Source organism: Arachis hypogaea, chromosome 3 (assembly GCF_003086295.3).
Source record: "Arachis hypogaea cultivar Tifrunner chromosome 3, arahy.Tifrunner.gnm2.J5K5, whole genome shotgun sequence".
Classification (NCBI taxonomy): Eukaryota; Viridiplantae; Streptophyta; class Magnoliopsida; order Fabales; family Fabaceae; genus Arachis; species Arachis hypogaea.
Genome location: NC_092038.1, coordinates 56,167,989 through 56,180,986, shown reverse-complemented (window position 1 = coordinate 56,180,986; position 12,998 = coordinate 56,167,989).

Below are 12,998 nucleotides of genomic sequence, written 5' to 3'. Positions count from 1 at the left end.
CATGAATTTTCTAGCGGTTTCCTAGCCTCAGGCCGGGGAGCTTCGACACATACTCCTCTCGCGGTTTATGCACATTCTACGCCAACACGTAAACTGCGACACCCCTATCGTAGTTTATGATCATTTTTAGTTGCACGTAATCTGCGACACCTCTATAGCGGATTACGTGTATTCATAAACCGTGGGACTCCTGTCACGGTTTACATAGATTAGGGGGAAAATGCATTTTGGTATCCATTTTTCATTTTGTGCATTATGGTAAAATTGGTTTCCATATTATTTTATATAGTAAATTGCCCTTATTTTTCAATCACCAGAACATTAGTTTCAAATTATAAAATAACTAGTTATAATAAAAATTGTACATAAATATTATTTGACGTAAACTTAAAGTATTTATAAAAATTAATCTAATCATTTCTAATAAATTAATTTCTAAGAGTTCAAATTAATAACATAATTTATTCAAAATAGAATTATTTAAATTAAATTATACAACTCTTTCTTATTTTTCAATAACCGAAATTATAATTTCAATTATACCAAATATCTAATAAAGATTATATAAAAATTCTAATTAATTTAAACTTCAATTATCATGAAACTCCATTTAATTACTTTTAGTAAAATAATTTTCTTAAAATAAAATTATCAATAAATAAAATAAATCACAAATAACTAATTATTTGATTTTCAAAAATTAAGATTGTTACGCTGTGGATCTGCGCGGCTGTGGGGGATTGCAGGAAGCTACAATGGCTATGGGGTCGGATGCAGGGGCTGCGTGGCTGCAGTGGCGATGGAGACTGCAGTAGCTGCGAGGGGGCGGGCTGTCGTGCTGGGTTGTTGGGGGCTAGGTTTAGTTCCTGCTCTGTAGTTTTGAAGAGGAAAGGATAGTGGTGCTGAGTGAGTGGGCCGGGTGTGTGGTTAGTGTTGGTTTCCTTATTAGCTTTGTTCTTTAGTTTTAGTTCCTTAGGGTTTTTATGTTTTTTTCCTTAATTAAAGCACAAAACTTAATAATCGATTTAATTTAATGGTTAAATTTTTAGTGTACAAAATTAATTTAATTTTTATATTATTCTAATTATTTTATATTGTATTATGGCTAAAACATAAACTATAATTAAAACAAATTTGGTATTATAAGTGGTCATTAATGATGGACTTGTTTTTCATCCGTTATTAAGTTATTAAATCATTTTTTATATTATTAAGTTTTAAATCTTTTTTTTAATTTAAAAATAATAGTATTCAACTTAATTTTTTATTTATAAAATTAAATTTAAAATTTTAATATTTAAAACAAATTATATAAAATTATTATTAGTTTTAATTATTAAAATTTTTAAATTTTAAAAAGATAAAATATTTAAAATTGTAAAAGATACATAAAAATCCTAATTAATTTAAACTCAAATGATTAAAACTGTGACCATAGACCTTTTTAGGTCACCTTCCAAAATTGCGACCATAGACCTCTTTAGGTTACCCTCCAAAACAGTGACCATAGACCCTTTTAGGTCACCCTTCTGAAAAACCGTGACCATAGACATTTTTTGGTCACTGTAAAAAACCGTGACCATAGACCCCTTTAGGTCACCCGCAAAATCGTGACCATAGACTCCTTTAGGTCATCCTCAAAACTGTGACCATAGACCCTTTTAGATCACCTTTCCGAAAAATGGTGATCATAGACCCTTTTTGGTCACTATAAAAAACCGTGACCATAGACACCTTTTAGGCCACCCCCAAAATCGTGACCATAGACTCCTTTAGGTCACCCCCCAAAATCGTGACCATAGACCCTTTTAGGTCACCTTTTTTTGAAAAACTGTGACCATATCCCCTTTTTGGTCACTGTAAGAAACCGGGACCACAGACCCCTTTAAATCACCTTTTCGAAAAATCGTGACCTTAGACCCTTTTTGGTTAATGTAAAAAATCGTGACCATAGACAGCTATAGGTCACCCCCAAAACTGTGACCATAGACCCTTTTATGCCACCCCCAAAACCATGACCATAGACTCCTTTAGGTCACCCCCCAAAACCGTGACCATAGACCCCTTTACGTCACCCCCTAAAATCGTGACCATAGACCCCTTTAGGTCACCCCCAAAACCGTGACCATAGACCCCTTTAGGTCATCCTCAAAACCGTGACCATAGACCCCTTTAGGTCATCCTCAAAACCGTGACCATAGACCCTTTTAGGTTACCCTTCCGAAAAATCGTAACCATAGACCCTTTTTGGTCATTGTAAAAAATCGTGACCATAGACACCTTTAGGTCACCCCCAAAACTGTGACTATAGACCCTTTTAGGCCACGCCAAAACCGTGACCAGAGACCCCTTTAAGTCATCCCCTAAAACCGTGACCACAGACCCCTTTAGGTCACCCCCTAAAACCGTGACCATAGACCCCCTGATAAAACCATGACCATAGACCCACTTTAGGTTATCCTCAAAACCGTGACCATAGACCCTTTTAGGTCACTGACGTTAGGATTTTTTCCAATAAAGAATTTCATAAAAACAGTCGCGTTGTAGATATAGTCTCTAAACCGATAGAAATCCCTTCGTACAAACGTTTTGGTTGTCACAAGTAACAAACCCCTTTTAAAATTGATAACCGAGTATTAAACCTCGGGTCGTCTTCTCAAGAAACTGCGAGGAAGGTATGTTCTTATTATTGGTTATGAGTTTGTAAATTGGGGTTTTGGAAGTAAGGTGGGAATATGTTATATGACAAATAATTTAAATGGCAATTAAAAATGAATAAATACTGTAAAGCAAACTTTTGGGCAAGGTATGAGAAATTGGAGGTCCAACGTAGTTATCTCTCTCAACTATAAGGAAAGTTGAATCTAAACTCCACTTGGTCAACCTTTACTAAAGCAAAGGAAAGTCAAGGGACTAATTAAATTGAACTTTGAATCCTATTTATTTTTTAAGAAAAGGTTGTGATTACTTAAGTTCAGCTCAATTAGCAAGATAACGATTATCAAATATGTTGAGTTTAATAACTGTTGAGTTACTGATTTCTTAACCAAAACCAAAAGGGGAAAAAGTAAAATTGCTAGAATAATAGAGGTGACCTTAGATGGAAGGCAATAGTAACTTAAATCAAAGAGAACAATCTTAACTGAAAATACTTCAAATATCATTAATTCAAAATAGAGATTTGGAACATGGAATAATTCATAAATCAATTCAAATATTAAAAGCAAATAAGTAAATAAAAGTAAACTGAAAATAAAAGAACATTAAACCTGGATCCAGAGTTACTCTCAAAACAAGAAGAAATCCTAAATCCTAAAGAGAGAGAGAGAGAGAATCTCTCTCTAAACTAAATCTAAATCATGAAAACTAGAAATTGGAGAGCTCTCCCTGAATGGATGAATTCCTCCACTTTATAACATCTAATCTATGCTGTCTGTGCTTGGATCTAAGCCAAAAAGGGCTTCAGAAATTGCTGGGGGCGTATTCTGTGAATTCTGATACGTGGCCTCTGTCACGCATCCGCGTGGGTCACGCGATCGCGTCTTCTGGAGCTTTTCCTTGCCATGCGGTCGCGTCGGTCACGTGTTCGCATCGTGGGTGTTCTACTTGAGGCGCGCGGTCGCATCAGTCATGCGGCCGCGTCGCTGCTTCTTCGCTTTTGGCACGCGATCGCGTCGTCCATGCGATCGCGTGGATACCAGTTTCCTTAAAACTCCATTTTGCCTTCTCCTTCCATTTTTGTATGTTTCCTTTTTCATCCTTTAAGTCATTCAGCCTTAGAAAACCTGAGACTACTCAACACACTAATCATGGCATCGAATGGAAATAAAGGTAATTAAAACAATTAATTTTAAAGCTTAGGAAACATGTTTTTTACAATATGACATAATAAGGAAGGGAAAGTAAAATCATGCAATTAATGTGAATAAGTAGGTGAAGGATTGAATAAATCACTCAAATTAAGCACAAAAGAACTCATGAAATATGGGTTTATCAGTCACCCTTCCAAAAAACCGTGACCAAAGACCCTTTTTAGTCACTGTAAAAAAAGTGACCATAGACACCCTTAGGTCACACCTAAAACTGTGACCATAGTCCCTTTTAGGCCACCCCCAAAACCGTGATCATAGTCCCCTTTAGGTCACCCCCCAAAAACGTGACCATAGACCCCTTTAGGTCATCTTCAAAACCGTGACCATAGACCCTTTTAGGTAACCTTTCCAAAAAACCGTGACCATAGACCCTTTTTGGTAACTGTAAAAAACCGTGACCATAGACACCTTTAGGTCACCTCCCAAAACTGTGACCATAGACCCTTTTAGGCCACCCTCAAAACTGTGACCATAGACTCCTTTAGGTCACTCCCCAAAACCGTGATCATATACCCTTTTCGGTCACCCTTTTTTGAAAAACCATGACCATAGCCCCTTTTTTGTCACTGTAAAAAACCATGACCATAGACCCTTTTAGGTCACCCCCAAAACCTTAACCATAGACTCTTTTAGGTCGCCCCCAAAAATCGTGACCATAGACCCCTTTAGGTCACCCTTTTTTGAAAAACCGTGACCATAGACCCCTTTAGGTCACCCCTCAAAACCGTGACTATAGACCCTTTTAGGCCACCATTTTTTAAAAAACCTTGACCATAGGTACTCTATGGTCACCCTTTCCAAAAAAATCGTAACCATAGCTTTTTTTTGGTCACCTTAAAAAACTGTGATCTATGGTCACGGTTTTTTACCTTGACCAAAAAAATCGTGGCCATAGACCCAAAATGTTGAAGTGTGAATTCCTTGTTGAGATAAGGATGCTCACATTCAAGGTTCTTACCACCATATTTTTTGGCTTTCATGATCATGATCATGTTGACCTTGGCATGGTAGACAATTTGTACATAATCTTGAATCTAGGAATGAAGTTCATGTCCATCAATCTTCCTGCCTTTGCATTCCATAGGGCCCTCAAGGTCTCTTTCTCTCTATCCCCTTTGTCGCTGCAACCCCCACGCCAGCTGTGCCGACGTCATCCGCAGCCACAACCCTTCCCCTCATGTGCCCATTGATGGATGTTCAGTTCAATCGATTGGCAGATGGTTATTGTGTAATTCTTATGCGGATGGTTAGTTTTAGTATATATAATTAACAAATGTTGGATGTTCATTTTATGAGGTAGCTAGATGGGTATTACCTGGATGGTTGTTTGTTGGATTTGTATCTATCTCAAATTTTTCAGATGCCACTGAGGTAGGATGGTTAGTGAAGAACGTACCAGGGGGGTTGCCGTCGGGAGAGGGAGAAGAAATTGGGAGAAAACTGTTTTTAATTAGGATTTGGATGATTGTTTTGATAAAAAAAATCTGGAGTTTTTGAAATTCAGATAAATAATTAGCCCATTGTACACGTTGTAGAGATTCTCTATTGTCTCTCTAGCAGAATTCCTTCCAATTTTTCGCTCTTATTGTGAAATTAAACATAAAAAATCCTCAATTTAATTGTAATAGATTAATTGTTGTTTCTTTGATTCTTCATCCAAGCATCCTAATAGTATGAATTTTTTTATTATTTTTTAAAAATCTATCGAGACTTATTAAAGTAGTAGATCAGAGCAATTCTATAATGTCTATAATTTTTCTGTCTAAATTGCTTGAACCTGAGTGATGAGAGATAGAGTCTACTTTTATTAAAAAATTGGATGATGTGTTATTTATAGGTACCATAGAATAATACATCATAGTAATATTTATAAGGTTGTAAGAATCGAATCGGTCAATGAACTGATAAAATAACTAGTTCAATGGTTTAGTATTTTAATTGGAATTTAATTGATTTAATTAAATATAAAATAAAATTATAAAAAATATAATATATAATTTTGAATATTTAAATTTAATAATTTTCAAACTAATAAAATTCAAAATTGTTCCATCTTCAACATACAATCAGCAACTCAATCAAATAATTAACCATTAAAATTAACTCAGCAAAACAAATTAATCATCAACAAAATTATTCTACAAAATTTAACAACGTAGTGAAGGTACCGTCAACTCAACCATTTAACAAATAAGTGAAACAACATCAACAAAATTATATCAGAATTATTGAAATCAACCAACTTCAGAGTTAATTCCAGTTTCATACAAAATTAATAAAAGAAAAAACATAACAAAACAATCAAAAACTCATAATCATAACCATTATTGGGTTATTCCATGTTCAAAAATTATACAAAAATAGAAACTCAAAATCATAAAAATTAACAAAAGAAAAAATTGATCAAGCGGAGCTTATTGACAACGACAGAATAACCAAACTGACAGCAACAAAGGAACGAAATAGACAGTGAGAAAGGAATGAAACTCAACTATTGGTGAGGGAGAAACTAATTTGATGACGAGACAGAGATGAGGGTCAAGCAAACTAGCCACACTTGGAGAAGAGATGACAACGACATAGAGAAGACGGTCACGAGCTTTGATCTGCAAGTTTAGAGGCGACGACGACGAGCAGAAGAGAATCGGCGGCCAAGAATTTTGAAATGACCCTTTGTCTGTTAATGCCGACAAGGACAACACCTTCTGATTGAGGAGAATATTTCGTCGATGGTGGGGGCTGGGCGCTGGTTGTTGCTGCTGCTAGGTGGGTTGGAAATCAGAGAGAGAGAGAGAGAGAAAGAGAGGGAGAGAGAGAGAGAAAAGGGTATTTAGGGTTCTTGTTTGTGAGAGAGAGTAGGGTAGGTATTCAATGTTTTTTTATAATTAAAACGACATCGTTTGAAAAAGTTTAAAGTTAAACTGAAAATTCGTAAAAAAATCTATTGATTCTATCGGTTTACTGATTTATTACTACTTTAACTGATTTTTTATCTTTTTTGTCAAACAACATTTTATTTCAATTGGATTGGTTTTTTTATACTAGCAATTAAACTGATCGAATCGATCGGACTGGTTCGATTTTTAGAACCTTAAGTATTAGTATACCTTAAAATATAATTTTTGTCTGTAATATTTTTAAAAAATTTAAAAAATATCTTTAATTTTTAATTTAATTCAATTTTATTCCTAAAATTTTAAATATGTTTTAATTATATTCTTAGGAGATATTAACAAATATACTGATGTAGCAATTGTTCGCTAACATATCACTTACACTTTAATACAAAATTATTACATCATATGTTGTCTCACTCGAAATATAATTAAAAACATATTGTGATAAAATTTAAATTAAATATTACGAATAAAATTAAAACAAAATATAAAGGTTGAGAATAAAAAATATATTTTTAATTGAAGTTATTTTATACAATTTACTTTTTTGTTATCAAACTTTATATTTTATTTTAATTTTTTTAATATTTTAGTTTTAATTTTATTCCTGATGTTCAATGCGTTTTAATTATATCTTAGATGAGATAATACATGACTGCAAAATTCTATGTTAATGTACTACTACCACGTCAACATGTTTGTTAACTGTGTATGTTATCTTTTAGGGTACTGCTTCGGATCTAATGGTTTAAGCGTACAATGTATACAATAGGTTAAATCTTTGGTTCATGAATAAAATAAACATCGCCCATACTATCGAGAATAACCATCCGAATAGCAGGGATAATAAATGATGAGCGGATAATTTATACGCTTTTTGACATTGTTTTTAGGTAGTTTTTAGTAGGATCTAGCTACTTTTAGAGATGTTTTTATTAGTTTTTATGCAAAATTTACATTTATGGACTTTACTATGAGTTTGTGTGTTTTTCTGTGATTTCATGTATTTTCTGGCTGAAATTGAGGGACCTGAGCAAAAATCTGATAGGAAGCTGAAAAAGGACTACAAATGCTGTTGGATTCTGACCTCCCTGCACTTGAAATGGATTTTCTAGAGCTACAGAACTTTAAATTGCGCGCTCTCAATTGCGTTAGAAAGAAGACATCCAGGGCTTTCTAGCAATATATAATAGTCCATACTTTATTCGAGTTTAGATGATGAAAACTGGCATTCAACGCCAGCTCCATGATGCATTCTGGAGTAAAACGCCAGAAACACGTCACAAACCAGAGTTAAACGTCAAAAACACGTTACAACTTGGCGTTTAACTCCAAGAGAAGCCTCTAGACGTGTAAAGCTCAAGCTCAGCCCAAGCACACACCAAAGTGGGCCCTGGAAGTGGATTTCTGCACTTAGACTTATTTTTGTAACCTTAGTAACTAGTTTAGTATAAATAGAACTTTTTACTATTGTACTAGGGGTCTTTGATGAGCGGATAATTTATACGCTTTTTGGCATTGTTTTTAGGTAGTTTTTAATAGGTTCAAGTAACTTTTAGGGATGTTTTCATTAGTTTTTATGCTAAATTCACATTTCTGGACTTTACTATGAGTTTGTGTGTTTTTCTGTGATTTCAGGTATTTTCTGGCTGAAATTGAGGGACCTGAGCAAAACTCTGATAGGAGGCTGACAAAGGACTGCTGATGCTGTTGGAATCTGACCTCCCTGCACTCGAAATATATTTTCTGGAGCTACATAACTCCAAATGGCGCGCTCTTAACGGCGTTGAAAAGTAGACATCCATAGCTTTCCATCAATATATAATAGTCCATACTTTATTCGTGATTAGACGACGTAAACTCGCGCTCAACGCCAGTTCCATGTTGCTGTCTGGGGTCAAACGCCAGAAACACGTCACGAACCGGAGTTGAACGCCCAAAACACGTTACAACTTGGCGTTCAACTCCAAAAGAAACCTCAGCTGGTGGATAGATCAAGCTCAGCCCAAACATACACCAAGTGGGCTCTGGAAGTGGATTTATGCATCAATTACTTACTCCTGTAAACCCTAGTAGCTAGTCTAGTATAAATAGGATAGTTTACTATTGTATTAGACATCTTGGGACGTTTAGTTCTCAGATCATGGGGGCTGGCCATTCGGCCATGCCTGAACCTTTCACTTATGTATTTTCAATGGTGGAGTTTCTACACACCATAGATTAAGGGTGTGGAGCTCTACTGTACCTTAAGTTTCAATGCAATTACTATTATTTTCTATCCAATTCGATTTATTCCTGTTCTAAGATATTCGTTGCACTTCAACTTGATGAATGTGATGATCCGTGACACTCATCATCATTCTCACATATGAATGCGCGTGATTGACAACCACTTCCGTGCTACCTTAGACCGGGCGCATATCTCTTGGATTCCTTAATCAGAATCTTCGTGGTATAAGCTAGAATTGATGGCGGCATTCATGGGAATCCGAAAGTCTAACCTTGTCTGTGGTATTCCGAGTAGGATTCCGGGATTGAATGACTGTGACGAACTTCAAACTCCTGAAGGCTGGGCGTTTGTGACAGACGCAAAAGAATCGCGGGATTCTATTCAAACCTGATTGAGAACCGACAGATGATTAGTCGTGCTGTGACAGAGCATTTGGACCATTTTCACTGAGAGAATGTGATGTAGCCATTGACAACGGTGATGCCCTACATACAGCTTGCCATGGAAAGGAGTAAGAAGGATTGGATGAATGTAATAAGAAAGTAGAAATTTGGAAGGAACACAGCACCTCCATGCACCTATCTGAAATTCCCACCATTGGATTACATGAGTAACTTTATCTTTATTTCCTGTCTATTTTATTTATCTTTTGAATATCTAATCCAATCATATTTGAATTAGCCTGACTGAGATTTACAAGATGACCATAACTTGCTTCATACCAACAATCTCCGTGGGATCGACCCTTACTCACGTAAGGTATTACTTGGACGACCCAGTGCACTTGCTGGTTAGTTGTGCAGAGTTGTGACTAAGTGTAATTCACATGTGAGAGCTACCAAGTCATTGGAGCCATTGTTGATGATCACAATTTCGTCCACCAAGTTTTTGGCACCGTTGCCGGAGATTGTTCGAGTATGGACAACTGACGGTTCATCTTGTTGCTCAGATTAGGTAATTTTCTTTTCAAAAAGTTTTCAAAAATTTTTCAAAATTTTCTTTGTTTTCGTTTTTCCAAAAAAAAAAATTCATTATTTTCGAAAAAAAAATTTAATTATTCTATGGCTCCAAAACTTTCAAGAATGAATTTTAGAGTTTCATGGTAATATGTTGAATCCTAGCTGGCTACAAAGCCATATTCAAACTCCTTTGGAATTGGTCTTCAACTAATCAGTACAATGCATGTAATTCCATCCTAAAGCTGACTGGCTATTAAGCCATGTCAAACCCTTTGATTGGAGCTTTGGGCTAACATTGAAAGATTCCTGGAATTCTTCTTAAAGATTTTGAATTTTTTTTTCTTTTTCCATATAAAAAATAAAAGAAAATACAAAAAAATTAGAAAATCATAAAAATAAAAAATATTTTGTGTTTCCTGTTTGAGTCTTGAGTCAATTTTTAAGTTTGGTGTCAATTGCATGTTTTAAAAATCTCTTGCATTTCTTTTCGAAAAACTCATGCATTCATGGTGTTCTTCATGATCTTCAAGTTGTTCTTGGTAAGCCTTCTTGTTTGATCTTAATGTTCTCTTGTTTTGCATCTTTTGTTGTTTTTCATATGCATTTTTCGTTTGTTAGTATCCATGCATTAAAGATTTCTAAGTTTGGTGTCTTGCATGTTTTCTTTGCATCCAAAATTTTTCAAAAATATGTTCTTGATGTTCATCATGATCTTCAAAGTGTTCTTGGTGTTCATCTTGACATTCATAGTATTCTTGCATGCATCATGTGTTTTGATCCAAAATTTTCATATTTTGGGTCATGTTTGTGTTTTTCTCTCTCCTCATTAAAAATTCAAAAATAAAAAATATCTTTTCCTTATTTTCCTCCAAATTTTTGAAATTTTGGGTTGACTTGGTCAAAAAATTTTAAAAAATTAGTTGTTTCTTACAAGTCAAGTCAAATTTTCAATTTTAAAATCTTATCTTTTCAAAACTTTTTCAAAAATCAAATCTTTTTCATTTTTTATCTTATTAAATTCGAAAATTTTAAAAATTATTTTCAAAATATTTTTCTTAATTTTATTTCAAATTTTCAAAATTACACTAACAATTAATGAGATTGATTCAAAAATTTGAAGTTTGTTACTTTTTTGTTAAGAAAGGTTCAATCTTTAAATTTTAGAATCATATCTTTTAGTTTCTTGTTAGTTAAGTCATTAATTTTAATTTTAAAAATTAAATCTTTTTCAATCTTATCTTTTTATCATATCTTCTTATTTTATCTTTTTATCATATCTTTTTCAAAATTTTATCTTTTTCAAAAATTTGATTTCAAAATATCTTATCTAACTCCTTATCTTCTTATCTTTTCAAATTTGATTTTAATATCTTTTTCAACTAACTATTTGACTTTTTGTTTGTTTCTTATCTTTTTCAAAACCACCTAACTACTTCTCTCTCTCTAATTTTCGAAAATATCCCATCCTTTTTCAAAAATTCTTTTTAATTAATTAATTATTTTAAATTTTAATTTTAATTATATCTTATCTTTAATTTTCGAAAATCACTAACTACTTTTTCAAAATTATTTTCGAAATTCTCTATCTCTGCTCTTCTTCTATTTATTTATTTATTTACTAACACTTCTCTTCACCTCTCTTCATCTCCAATCACTGCCTCTATCCTCACCCTTGTGATTGGATTCTCCACTTTTATTCCTTTCTTCTTCTACTAACAATAAGGAACCTCTTTACTGTGACATAGAGGATTCCTCTTTCTTTTCTTGTTCTCTTCTTCCCTATATGAGCAGGAACAAGGAAAAAGGCATTCTTGTTGAAGCTGATCCTGAACCTGAAAGGACTCTGAAGAAGAAACTAAGAGAAGCTAAATTATAACAATCCAGAGACAACCTGTCTGAAATTTTTGAACAAGAGAAGGAGATGGCAGCCAAACCCAGCATCAATAATGCAAGGAGAATGCTAGGTGATTTCACTAAACCAACGTCCAAATTTGATGGAAGAAGCATCTCCATTCCGGCCATTGGAGCAAACAATTTTGAGCTGAAACCTCAATTAGTTGCTCTAATGCAACAGAACTGCAAGTTTCATGGACTTCCATCTGAAGATCCTTATCAGTTTTTAACTGAGTTCTTGCAGATTTGTGAGACTGTTAAGACAAATGAAATAGATCTTGAAGTCTACAGGCTCATGCTTTTCCCTTTTGCTGTAAGAGACAGAGCTAGAACATGGTTGGACTCACAACCTAAAGATAGCCTGGACTCCTGGGATAAGCTGGTCACAGCCTTCTTGGATAAATTCTTTCCTCCTCAAAAGCTGAGCAAGGTTAGAGTGGATGTTCAAACCTTCAAGCAAAAAGATGGTGAATCCCTCTATGAAGCTTGGGAAAGATACAAGCAGATGACCAAAAAGTGTCCTTCTGACATGTTTTCAGAATGGACCATATTAGATATATTCTATTATGGTCTATCTGAGTTTTCCAAAATGTCATTGGACCATTCTGCAGGTGGATCCATCCACTTAAAGAAAACGCCTGCAGAAGATCAAGAACTTATTGACATGGTTGCAAATAACCAATTCATGTACACTTCTGAGAGGATTTCCATGAATAATGAGACGCCTCAGAGGAAGGGAGTTCTTGAAATTGATGCTCTGAATGCCATATTGGCTCAGAACAAAGTGTTGACTCAGCAAGTCAACATGATTTCTCAAAGTCTGAATGGATGGCATAATGCATCCAACAGTACTAAAGAGGCAGCTTCTGAAGAAGCTTATGATCTTGAGAACCCTGCAATAGCAGAGGTAAATTACATGGGTGAACCTTATGGAAACACCTATAATTCATCATGGAGAAATCATCCAAATTTCTCATGGAAGGATCAACAAAAGCCTCAACAAGGCTTTAATAATGGTGGAAGAAACAGGCTAAGCAATAACAAGCCTTTTTCATCATCTTCTCAGCAACAAACAGTGAATTCTGAGCAGAGCCCCTCTAATTTAGCAAATTTAGTCTCTGATCTGTCTAAGGCCACTTTAAGTTTC